Raw genomic sequence first — 14137 nt, 5'->3', positions numbered from 1 at the left:
TCAGCTCTCAGCTCTTACTGGATCCTTAGTCATACTCTGTGGGTAAGTAGCACAGTCTGTACTTTTTACCCAAATCAGCTGCACCAGAGAAAAACTGTGATGGACAGACCTGCTCAAGACTGCTGTCTCTTATGTCTTTCAGCTCTTTGAAAATCTGTAATTTACACACACACACACACACACACGTCATCAATTAGTAATAGTTCTACCAATTAGCATCTTCCCTTTCAACTTTGCTAGAATAATTCACTGAAAATCAATACATTTTTAATCTAAGGTTTCAGAGTTGTAGTTGGCTTGGGCTACCAGGAGACTTCTGTAAAGCACTTTCCTCCAACACTGAAATAGAAATGACCATATTGTGTATGATGGAGATGGACAATTTCATGCGCGGCATCTTCCTCAAATCACTGCACCTTTATGAATCAGCAGGTGAAAGTGGCCGTGCAAGCGCACAAATGCCAAGGAGATAAATGCAGTTCTAACACTGTGAACTGTCCCTGCATTTCAGAGGTTTATGGGCCCGTTGTCACTTTGCAGGCCGAGCCACCAACCCTGAACACTGTGGCACGCTTATACATACCAGGTACTAACTCAGCTACTTCATGTTGTCACAGACAGCTCTGCACATTCGTAAACACACAAACGCATGCCCACACAGACACTCACCTTCTGCACTGCTGAAACACACCACTATGGAAACACTGGAGCCTCGTCTGATTCTGGTAAGGTCCGAAATGTCCATGTTATTGGCACAGAGGGGTAAAAAGACTGTCTGGGAGTGAGGCCCGGAGACTGGGCTTTCTGTGTTTCCAGAGAGCTGCCCTGACCACCCTGGTAAATATAGGAGAGCAAATCCTTTTCAGGTTGAGAGTATGACACGGGACTGCCACATAAATCAGTGCAGGCCCTGCCCGGCACAGGCTGGGAACGCCATGGGAGTGGTAGGCGGCTCTACGGTGAGGTTTTTGGGGAAGGATTATGGATTGAGACGTACAGCTGGGAGGCTAAAGTTACACTTTTCATTACCACTTCGAGGGGGTCTTGGCTGCCTGGAAGCCAGTCAGATTTGTGAAGACCTCTTTTTCCCCCAGGAATGGTTGTAATTCTGCAGGCACATTCTTCACCTGAGGACAATTGTTTTTGATATGGCAAAAACAATTTGGCGAGACGCGATGGGAAATACTATTTTTTCTTCTTTTCTTTCTTTTTTTTTGCCAATGGAAGAATGAAAAAATAAAGAAAAAGGAGAGGGCATTGTGAAAAGTCCTCATTCACCAAAAGACCAGAGCAAAGAGAGAGCAGTATGCCCCCTTCTGGCTCTTTTCTTCTCTCCCTCTTTTCTTCTCCTTTTTTCCCTGGCGTCTGGAGATGTGAAGAAATGTCTTTTGATCAGCTCTGACAGAGCCTGGGCCATGTGAAGAGGGTGGCTAGCGGGACTCTGCCAATCCATGCAAGGCAAAAATGTTCCTAATAAGAGAGTAATAAGCTAACGAGTGCTGGGTGTCTGTCTGATCCACATTCTGGGTACTGTTTGTGCCAGCACACCCAGTGCCTTCTGACGTGTACCCGACTCTCATCAGTCTTTGGACTGTTTGCCAGGTCACTGCGTTTCACCTGGCCTGTCCCATATGCTCTCACCAATGGTGCAATAGCCTGAAATTTAAGAACCTTGTGGGCACAACAAAATTGAAAGTGGGAATATTTCTATTTCTGATTTTACACACATTGCAAGACTGTCAATGTTTAGAATGTACAACATGCAATGTGTTTGCCTTGCTGATATAATATATAGTGGTGGAAAAATAAAGTGCAGGGTTGGTTTTGAGCAAAGCAAATTTGTCTCACCTTGCCCACACACATCAACTTGGGCTATTTCCACAACTGACTGCTTCCATTGTATGTGTGGTTTTGAAGTGGTCACATATCAAAGGGTTCTGTCTCTGCAGGGTGGATTCTCTGGTACTCTGTACAGCACAACAAGGAGATAGTTACCTCTCACAGCTTCTCACTGCAGCATCCCAGCCCAAATAAACACATCACCTCCACTGCAGGGGGAGGAGGACAACTGCACAGCTGCCAACCCCCTGTCTTTTTCCTACCCAGCAGCAGCACCAGCCAAGTCCACAGTGCTGCGGGGCATCCTAGGCATGAACAGGTGCTCTGTTGGTGGAGCCGGGCCTGGTCTTAGGCCTGTCTCTGGGCCTGTGCTAAGTGCTGGATGTGTGAGGGCTGGTGAGGACTGGCTGGCCAGACTTTAATGGTGTGTTGGTGAGTCCTGGGCTCAGCGCTGGTAATTATGGTGGGGAGAAGGCGATTAGGCAGCACTGAGCAGCCCAGCGAGGGGGACGGGCCCACGCCCAGCAGGGAGGGGAGTCCTGCCACGGGAGGGACCAATCAAGTGTAAAGCAGAGCGCAGACCCTGGGCCTTGGTTCAGTGGGAAAAGGCTTGGCCACTGGTTCAGAGCGCCGCAACTTTCACGGATTAGTAGAGACACTATTCTGAAGGCTGAAAGGGGGAACACAGCACGGAGGCAGCATCAATGCATGCGTGCACGCACACAAACACACAGTCACATAGTCGCTCCCTCTTTCTTTTTCTCTCTCCCTCTCACACACAAAACCCACCAACAGCTGGGAGGAGGGCTACAGCCATTGCCATATTACCATAGCAACGGCATATCTCACATTTGAGCCCAAATGAAGATACTTTAGGCTGCAACCGGGATATTTATCCTTCCAGTTAATGGAAGTATTTTAATAGTTTCTCTACGTGCTTGTAGAATGCTTCCCCCTGACTGAGTTAATGAGCTGCAATTGGAGGTGCTTGGTGCATCAGACAAGCATCTTGTCATTTTGCAAATTACAGGATATCTATACTGCAGATTTAACTTGTGTATTTATGTGGCAAAGGGGCTTCTATATCTGCCATGGAGACTTTCAGATTTTGGTTAATCTTCATTACTTCCTCAGGTCCACTGTAGAATTCAGTGCAAACAAATGGATCACATTTGAGAGAAGCAGCACTCTCAAGTAAAGTGATTGCAGTTTGCTCATATTAAACAATTTTCTCTGTTCAATGCCTTTAGCAGGTCCATCAACTTTGAAGAATAAGCTTACACTGTGCTCCACATGCATTTGATCCTTTTATTCGTTTGGGTTTTATATGTCATTCTTGAAAAGCAGATAAGAAACTTGAGGGCTGTTAAATAGCGGGGTTCAGTGCTGTGTGGAAAATGGGCCTCAGTCATAACGAAGTGACTAAAAATGAAAAATTACACAAAGAAGAGTTTGAGGAAACCTTTTATGTATTGTGTAAAGTTTAAAAGTGGAGCAAATTGATTCAGATACAGGCCTTTCAAAGAACACGTAATTTATCATGGAACTTTCTCATAACACTGTTTATTGCACAACAAACAAATTAAACAGACCATTTCGAATTACTGTGTTGGCAGTATAATCTAAAATTACACTGGTAGCCTAGTCTGAGTATGCTGAGTTAGTTAAGCAAGCGTTTTGGCAGTGAAAACACAGAATGTAACTATCAGAGTAAACATCTGGCCTCAGCTGCTGTTGCTTTCATCCAGTATGACAAAATCCTCACTTTTCTTAGCATGCTTGTTTTCAGTGACTGTTTTGGTTCAGCTTTGTCCTCATTTTGGAAAGAAAGTAAACACGTTAACGGTGATGCTGATTTGCTGATTTGTTTCTATATGGGTTTGTGGGGTATGAGAGCTAAGAGTCCTATTCTATTCTGTTTAATGGCGTCTTCCTCAGACAGCCTGTGCGTGTGTGCGTGTGCGTGTGTGTGTGTGTGTGTGTGTGTGTGTGTGTGTGTGTGTGTGTGTGATTTAGCATTCTTTGAGATGAGGAGAGTACGCCTGTATCCAGGGGCCTCCCTCCACCTCACCCCCCCATCCCGTGCTTGCTTTGGGTACTATCATCCTGAAAAGCTTTCTCTCTCTCTCTCTGACACACACATACACACACTTCCTGTCTCTCTCTTGGTCTCTTTCTCTGTGCATTGCTCATCATGCTTCGACTTTGAAGTCACAGCTTTCCCTTTTCCCTTTTTTTGTCTCTGTGTGGCTTTGATGCACTAACATTCTGTGCATAGTTCCTCTAATGCCTGGATTCTTGTGCCTCATTCTTCCTCCTCTGCCAGTGTAGGAACGGTGAGTCTCTTGCCTTTGAAACGACGTCCATAAATTACAACTTGTCAAGTGTCATTTTTCTTGTTTACAGCCATTTTGGGCTCCCACTCCCCCATGTTCCTCTCTTGTGTTTCACATTTAATTGCACCAATAATGTTGGTGGTGCTCACCAGCTCTGCACATGCAGCTTGTTGCCGCTAAGGGGGTGCGGAAACTATTAAAATATTTTCCAGGCTTTACGAGTTTTATGTGTGTAATTTGTGTGGATATATCCCACTGTGTTACCACCAACTAGGAGAACAGAATGAGATTGTGCTGCAGCCTGTGTTACAATAGTGAGAGGGAGTCAGGAGGAGACGGCGGGAATGGGCTGGAGGGTAAGAGGAGGAGTTAGAGACGAAGAGAGGGAGAAAGAAGGGAGAGTATGTACAGTCTGTACAGGAAATCTACACTAAGTGTTCCTAAAGAGCTTGTGTTTTTCCTCCCCTGCACAAACAGCTTAATTTATTGCATGTCTGCTGAAGTCAACAGCCCTTTATAACCCCACCATAATTTCCCATATGTTCCATATATCACCACAGAGAAAGGGCGGAGGAGAGAGGGAGAGGGAAAAAAAAGACAGAGGCAGCAAATATGTTCAAGACCCTACTGTACATACACACACACACGCACACACACAGGAGATCTGGCCAACTGCAGCAGGGACAGTACCCTCGTCTTAATAAGACCCACATTGGTATGTGTGGATGTACTCAATGTGTTATTCCCTGCACACCGCTACACCTGTGGGTGGGCCATGAAATATTAAACACTCTTGTTCATGTTGTTTACTTTCATCATTATGGAAGAGTCCTTGATAATAGAAAACTTCTCCTGATCTGCAGCAGGGAGTACCTTGTAAGGGTCTGGCACAACCTCCGCTTCTCCAGCAGGACCAGTTTGTTCTTGTCAAAACCCATGTGCCATGATGAGGCTGATGAGGTGTAGGAGTTCTAAAATAAGACGGATTTGAGTCAGCAGCCGTCCAAATCTCCTTCTTAGTTTCAGTGGTTGGAATGAACAAGGTTGGGCAGAGTTTTACTTGTGCTCTCTTGATAGGCTATGAGTAATGAGTGTTGATGTTTACACGCGTCTGAGTGATTCTTCGCGAGCAATTGCATGCTGATTATTATGCACCTAGGTATGCAAATATGTTTTTTAAAATTTCATTTAGTTTTATTTAATTTTATATTAATGCGTAGTATTTATCAGTAATTGTGACTTATCCCATTATGACATGTTTTATGTTAGCTGATTAATTAACTATGTGATATTGTCATTCATAATCTGTCTCAATCTGTCTCCAGCGTGGGTTTAAGATCCTCTTTGTCGGATATTTCACAAATTGTTCTACATGACACGTTGCATCTGTCCATACAGCTTTGGTAACACTGGTAAATGGTTTGTGAGTTTTATGTCAACCATACAAATGCTTGTATTGGTGTCCTTTGCACAGCCATGACATCGAAAGGATGACAGCCTCACTCTCACCAGAGAAATGAGGAAACAGGCAGCCCCCTGTTGGTCTGGTTGATACACACAAGGATGGGATGAGATTCTGGAGGTGGGGGCTGATGGTATGGGGGCTAGGTTGGGGTGCCAGAGAGCTGATCGATCCCCAGCTGCAGGTGGCCGAGCTGGAGAGCTGTGCCGAGCACTCCGAAAACCTGTTCTGACTACTAAGCAAACTGTATGCACAGGCGCGTGACACAAACAAAATAGAACATAAGGAGGGACTATACACTCCAGCAATCATCAGCTCAGACAGATGTACCGACTTGAGAAAACAGAGTGTGAGAGATGCTTGATTAGATAGTTCATTATGATCCTCACGCAGAATACTTCATAATTTGATGTCGTTGACGCATTAACATAGAGCAACAGCTCTGAGGAACACCTCAGAAAATAGTCATGTTCAAAGTGTTGTATTTTATTGACAATAATCTTCAGATTTCTCAGTAATTATTTATATTAGTAAAGCAGGTATTTTCATTATGATTAAGGTAAATTAGGTAAATGGTCCTTGGCATAGCCTCTGTTTCATGGTGCATTATAAAGCTCTGTTCTATTTGTTTATGTGTAATTGAAAGCTCAGAAAACACCCCTCTCCCCGTAAAGGATGAACATTGTTTTTGTACTTTTTGTACTGTACCCTTTTATAGGCCTGACTACAGCACCACCATGCACAAGAAACATTGTGAGTGATCATCCACACAAGATACATATTCAAGTAACGAAATGGTTAAAGCTATTTTTCTCCACATATCCACAAATGAGTGAATCATCAAGTTATACGGTGAGAGCAGCCCCATCCCCTGGAACTCCTTATTCATAAAGAAATAGGTTAAGCCTTGATGTTTAAATCACAGGCAGAGTGTAAATCTCCTAAAATCCTTTCATGCTTGTTAAGACAAAAGGTTCTTGTTTGGGAACACGTCTTTAAGATCATAGTTTGTAGTGGCAGATGCTACATTTTAATCAATATATGGTGCAGTGGCGTAAGAGATGGATGCAAACATGATGTCAGAACGCAGGAGAAAGTCAGACAGGAATAAGACTATTTACTTTAAAGTTTGTCTACCCTGAGAGCTCTGCAGACATACAAGTTAGCTTAAAATGATAGAATGATCTAGTGTTCGTGTCCCTCGGGATGGAAACTGTCTGGACACAGTGTGCACTCAATAGCAGATCAATATCTCTACAATATCAACCAGACCCAACCTGGCTCCCTCCTCCCAGCACAAACAACATGAAATGAAATTTTATTTGATGTTGCTCTGTGGGCAAATGATTGAAGGTTGCCTTAGGCTAAAGAACATTTGGTAGGAAAAGAAAACTTAAATACGTCACCAGTGCTTAATGATGCACTGCAGTGAAAAGCACAGGTGCGTATTTCCATGTCTTACCTCAGGTCTATTGCTGTTAAGCCTGAACACAATATATTACAGTGTTATTTTTAGGCCTGTGCACTCAGGGCCAAAGGGGTGTTTTAATGCCTCACCAAAATCGAACAAACATGCTTTATTTGCCCTTTCGTACTGACACACAAGGAAATTATTATCCCGGATATGCAGCAGTGGAGAACTGATATTTAAGCAGTGATGAATCCACTACAGCTGAGGCTACCAGTCTGGATCATAACTGCTTATAGCATTTGTTAAAATAGAAGGAAGAGAAAATTGGATCCTGCTTGAAACCCCGACCACTCACTAGAAACTTGATGAAAGCCATATCCCCAGAAATGTGTATTAATGCCCTGCAATGGCTGTATGAAGATTAGGGGAAGATATGTAACACTGGCTTGAAATGATTCACAGACTGAAACTGCCACTTGCCAGATGAGAGGTTTTTCTTTCATGTCATTTCTCCTTGGGATAGATTCCTGTAACAAATAGCAAACAAAGACACAGGAAAAGAGGGAAATCATGTAGTTGATTAGAGGAAACGACTGAAATGTCAAGGACTTCTCTTCATTACCAGAAAAGCCTTCTCAAAACTCTTCCTGGTGAATGAGCTTTTGTGAAAAGAAAGCAGCATTCACTCACTATCCTATGCAAACAAGTTGTCCAAGAACCACATTGTTTCAAAAGACCTCATGACACACAAAAAAAGCAGGCAATGTCTTGGACACACATGCTATCCCAGACTCTTTCACGCCCAGGCTAAACGTTTAGCCACCCTGGCTAATTAACTGCTGTGAAAGAACGGGCATCAAAGGGAGGCGGAATCTGGAGTCTCTCTGACCAACCCTCAGGTCCAGAGGTCAGCCCTCTCCAAGACAGAAGTTAGGACGTCCTGGCCCTGGACCTCTGGATGCTAACCCTTAACCCCTGCTGGAGATATCAAAGCTCCAGCAGCAGAGGGTTGCACAGACGTCCCCCAACAATAACAGGAGGACATCAAAGAGCTGGTTGGAAAAAGACAAGAGGAAAAAAAAATAAAAGCAAGCCAATATCAAATTCCCTCTTATTCTGCAGATATTCCAAAAGATGAATATAATTAATCTCTCCAAGTTGTCATGGGTCTAAAGGGCCCTTGCTGTGCTGCAGCCTCCTTGGGGCACTTGAGGAGAATTATGTGATTAAACAGACCTGTGAATTCTGGACACAGGCAGAGAGAAGAAAGCTTCAGTCCTCTTCATAATGCCCCTAATGAAGTGGCTGGTGGCTCCGTCATCCCTGGCTGGGCCTTGTGCAGCCTGTTCACAATCTGTCTAATGACAGAGCGGGGGCTGCCGAGCGCACCAGTGCTTCCCAATGAGCCACAAAGGGAGATCACAGGCTCCATTGTGGCTAGGCACAGGAGCTTAGCACTCATCAGGCCCAATAAACCTGTCTCTAGTCAGGGTAGGACACACCCCTCTACCGCCAGCCAAGAGCCCCACACAGCACACTCCTTCAGTCGCTCACTGTCATTATGACATCAGGGTGACATGGCCTTATCACCCACTGAAATACAACTTACACTCTCGTTCACTACTGTTTATATTTACATGTTGACACTGGAATAACAGGCCTTTTTTTCTCTCTTGGCCACTGCTGTTGTGTGTACTGTAGTGCAGATAATGTATGGGTATGTATCTGCATACACTGGGTGTCTACTTGCCCGCCCTTTCGCCTCCATTTTAAACAGGGCCGCTCCTCTTGGCCTGTGTTGCCTCACGGAGCTCTTGCCAAACGTATGCAAATGAGCATGTCCACAATAGTGCCCACAGCTGCATGCAGTCGGCGAAAGACAGAAGACAAGGCGGCCATCCCTTTCATCCGTAACCCCTGATCCCCTCTCAGTGACACGTCATGTTCACCCCAACATTGGTCCCCGCCAAAGAGCCATGTCGCCTCCCAGCCTAGATACCCACACCCTACAGCTTTTCTCTATACACACAGATGAGCCTTTGGCCTGGCTTTTAGGAGCGTTGGACAGAGTGTCCAAAATCTGCTCAGACATTCTGCATCGTGATTCACATACCTCCATCCTGTCGATGGCTCTTGAACCTTTGTTAGACCAAAGTGAAAAAGGAAATGTGGGGAAAAGTAAACAACTTGTGTCTTTTTTTTTCTCCACACTTTTTGAACAGGCTTTCCTCTGTGGTCATTATTTGAGCTAAAATTACTGTGCCGAGCGGACAAGGACAGAGGGAAGGAAGGGGGAGGAGGAGGGTTATCCAAAAAGAGTGGGGGTAAAGAACCTGATTGCTTTAATCTCAGTGCTCGCGGCGCACCCCTTTTCATAAAGCTCTTTGGCCGTGTGATTCAGACCCAGGCCCCAGTGTTCTGCGCCCCACTATTGTTCTCACATGAAAATCAATTCCCTTGAAGACCCTCCTTAATCCCGTTTTTGGCGTCAACAATGGCCACTTGTGCACGGCCTGATAGACTAAGAGCTGGGATGATGCGGCTGTCTGCTCTGATTCCAGCCCATTCAGGTAATGGCGGCCTGCGTCACTTTGTAGTGCCAAGTGCAGGACTCGACAGGAAGACGTTTGCGATCATAATTTCCTGCAGAGCAGAGGCCCAGGCACCCTACACACCCACAAGACTTTTAATTAGGGCAGACAACCACAGAGATTAGAGATCAGCCTGTAACAATGACTGTCCCTTTGAACGGGCCTCAGCCTCTGTCTCCACTGAGCCCATATGGAGAGCACAGTGCCATGATCACGCTAATAACGATCACCTCAGCAATAGCACACAGCAGTAGTCTCCACAGTGGACTACATGTTCTGTATATCTGGACATTTCTCTGTATGTAAATGTGAATATTGAAAAATCTAGTGATGTCAACTAAACTTTCCCATGGATTAAGTTATAAAAAATAACAATTTCATTTTTTTTTAATTTCAAAGGAGGATCAAAGCTTCAACTGAGGTGTCTTGAGGACAACCCAGAGTGGTTTCCTGCAGCAGGCTCTTCATAATTCAGGTTTTGGTAGCAGGTAGATTTTCACGTGTCTTCAGAACAAAAACAGTCATGTCTTCGCCTGTCAGGTACTGGTTTTCGACAGGTTCTGATGTCCGCTGATCTTTTTTATTGGATTCAGACATCAAAACAGTGCAGTTTCCGTGATTGCTGGACTCCAGATATAAGCTTTGATGCAGCCTTCCTCTAACTCTCCAAAGACCAACAGGAAAGGCGGCAGAGAGCAGCATCACAGCAACAATCCCCTTTAATTACAGTCAGAGCTATATCTAAAAATCCTGATGAGGGATACAAAGGCCTAAGTCTACAGAAGAGATTTCATTACTCGTTCCTCTCCTTACCTTTTCTGTGTTTGGCAAAGAAAAGGAACAAAGGAGGAACCCTACTGATTGAAAACTAGCAGAACAGTGAAACAACAGGACACAACTGATCGCTCATGCATGGCTGGGATTAGGATAAAAGTAGAAAGAGCATGGAGAAGAAAGCACACAACAAAAGAAACAGGGGACTGACAAACTTTTTTCTTTTTCTTTTGTGGTGAAAAGGATGGAATGAAAGGTCTGGTCATATGAAAAGATAGAGAGAGAACGATTACCAATCAGAGGCAGTCCTTTCTAGCCTCTGTATGCTTCCACTCTCTTTCCTTTTAACCAACTACATGAAAGATGAAGCTCAGGTCTCTGGTGACCAATATGGGACAAACACTCCAGATGAAAATGAATTGTTTATCATGATTTTACTATTAATTAATTCATTATTTGTTTAAAGGCAAGCCGGTTACATGCCTTCCATCTTCAATGTGAATTTCTAAGAGCACAAGAATGGAACACTGTGATTCCCATTGACCAACTGGCTTGTGAAAGTTGTTCATTACACACTAACTAGCAAGACAGCACTCTTTTCAGCCCCTGCCTCCACTAAGTGGAGATCATCCAACAATACTTTGAGTGCCTCCCCTGCCTTTGGCCTACGTTCAAATTGTATTCTATTCTTTATTTATCTCCCTTGACAAAATAGGAGGGGAAGGCAAGTGATTAGAATTTCTGTCTTTGACTTCTCCTCATTTAAGGGGGTATTTGTGAATGTGGGGAGGTGATGGCTACGCCTCTATTTCGGCCGGCTCGTTTTAAGTGGTGCACCACTCATCCTCCCTCAGTTTGGACCAAGGGTGAGTAGGGGGGCATAGTTAACTTGTCTGGAGGTGAATGAGGTCACGGTGTGAGTGTGAAGAGGAGCACAGGCGTTCTAGATAAGGGATGAAGAAATCACAGCTATTGTGTGGACAAAAGGAAAGACTTAACTCACAAGTGAACACCTCAAAGTGTTTGTGTTTCTTTCAGTGAAATGTACGCACACTGCATCAGACGCGTCAGTCTTTTTGTAAGAGGGAGGGATGTTGTGCTCTGAAGAATATAACTGAAGAATTTGAATTTTATAATCATAAATTGATGCAATGTTTTCTTTTGTATATGCAAAAATCCCTACTTATAATTCAGATGTTTTCCCACGTGACATTGCATATATACAGAAATCTGAAATGATTTAATAACATATAGGTTTTTTAGATTTTTTTATTAAAAGAGCCAACAAACACAAGCTAACCCTTGTGTTTTGTTGACATTGGCTTTACCTCCTCAATGCTTGTGGTCCTTCTGACTTCACTGTTAAACCATGTGTGAAAAGTATTAACAATAACTATATTTTTTTCCTTTTTCTCCTGCCAAATGCTTTTTTCATTTCTTTATAACCTTATTAGAACTCAATATGTAGAAATGTATTGAAGTGGTAACCTTTCCCTTAGCCACAAACTGGACATGCGCATTTGGTAAAGGTGACAAAATAGTGAGATAAACATAGAACATTGTTATTACACCAAATAAGAAAATATTTCATGGTTTCTATGGGCTATGTATCAACAAATACATAGTCATTTTAATTGCCAATTAGTCATTTACAGAGAAATAAGTGTACAGGGTGTTATTGTAATGGGGATGTTACTTATGTTACAAACTCCTTGACAGACCTATGATCAAACTTGAATAAAAGAAATCTATATAGACTTGTGGAGGTGTAGTCTGCTTAAAAAGTTCTATTTGCACTGATCACAGACACAGAGCTGATTAAAATCCATTGTTTTTGTCTATGGTTTAAATACAAGCAATGCATCATTTTCTCTAGTGGACTTCCAAAACATGTTATCAGTTCAAAATCAGGTTAATAAGTAATTCTCATAAAATTTGAAAATGTCATGTAAGCCAAGTATTAAGCTAATTAAGTGTTGATTAATGTTATGAAATGTTAATTATGTTTTCTGAGCTGTGACAGAAGGCCCAGGGTCTCCAGCACCCCAAACCGAACATTATGGTTAAAACAGCATATTCAGTATCCCAGTTAATCAAGATTATGTAACTGCAGTGTGAGACACACTGACAGGAAGACATGGGCCCTGCATTTGTGTTCAATCATAAACTGATGTTGAGTTGTATTTATAGAGCAGTGCACAATCCAAGCTGTCACTCTTTTGTTAATGCATTGATAAAATCTTCACGCCTAGGCTGAATATAACCAGAACTGTCCTTTAATTTTGTAAATATCTCTTTTGAGTGTTGATAAATGCGGAACAAGCCAGCAATAGCAGAGAATTATAACTGAGTTTGATTCATAATGTGCGCAGCAGCACACCAGTGAGTCTCTGGAGCGCACAGAAATCCCGGAAATACAGTTGGGCATAAATGAGGGATGACTTAAGTGGTTGCAGAGAGACAATAGTCTGTCTCACTGGCCAGCTGTGCATGCACCAGTGAAAAACACACACAGCAGTGTGAAAGCTGTGTAACTAACTCACTCTGTACGACATTTATAAACATAAAAACTTTCCAATGGAAGTGTTTTTGTTATTGTCGAGTTTCTCTATGCAACTTGCAGCTGTAAAATGAAAACATGAATTACACAAAATAATGAATCCACTAAAGAAGCATTTGTTTCTCAGAGATCTTATAGGTTTGGCAAAACAATTTTTGTTGTTGTGCGTTGGTGTAGGATAACCATACAGTGTTAAGGTAGTAATCAACCAAAATGAGACTTGGACAGAACTACATAGCACCTTGGGTCTCATATAAGCGGAGGGAAAATATACAATTAGATCACTTTTGAATGCATGCTAAAGTATCACTGATTTCTTCAGATAAACCAAAGTACAAATCACACTAAGTCCCTACCATGTGTTAACCAGCAAAAATGACCTGTACAAACACGTACGGACATATGCACATGCAGCCACACACAAATAACAGTCAAAACAAGACAATGTTACATGTTATTCATGTGTTTGCTTAAGTGCTCCTTTCTCTTTTGAGGAAGTTCTCACCATTATCCTGAAATATAAACCACGCATGTCGTCGAAGTGGCTTTTTGGCAAACAATGGTGTCTGTCCTTGAATGCAGGGGTCCATGGGGGACTTTTCTGTGCCACCCCCGATTCTCTCGCATCTTGTAGATGGCTCCTCTAATCGCCATGACTGGCTGACCTTTAGGCCGGTCCCCTTCTGGGATTTACAGCTTTCACTGGCTTGACCTTTGCCACCCAACACTCCTACAGACACTCCCTTCACGTGAATCCAGCCCGAAGCTGGACAAGAGCTACTGCAGGCTGATGTGTAGGCTGCTACTGCTACCTCAGCATGTCAAAACCTCTCTAGGTGGTATGATTCAGGCGGTGCTTCATTAACCCCCACCTTCAACCACCCCCACTACCCCCCATTGCCATAAAGAAAGTTTCCCCTTTGGCCTGGAGCAAGGTAGACCTGCTTAAAGCTTGGCCTAATGACGTGTGCCATGGTAGAAGAGGCTAAATGCCACCACCACATGTGGGGATGATTACAGGAAGTGGTGCAGAGTTGCAGGGAACCTCAGGACTTTGGGGGTGGTTGTGGGTGTGGGGGACTCAGTTGGGGCACAGAGGCAGTGAATTCCCAGAAGCCATTGTAAGGGGTAACTCAGCAAAAGCCCCATCCTGGCCAGGTCACG

The sequence above is a fragment of the Pempheris klunzingeri genome, chromosome 9, assembly GCF_042242105.1.
Source record: "Pempheris klunzingeri isolate RE-2024b chromosome 9, fPemKlu1.hap1, whole genome shotgun sequence".
NCBI classification, from domain to species: Eukaryota; Metazoa; Chordata; class Actinopteri; order Acropomatiformes; family Pempheridae; genus Pempheris; species Pempheris klunzingeri.
Note: the sequence above shows the minus strand (reverse complement) of the source record.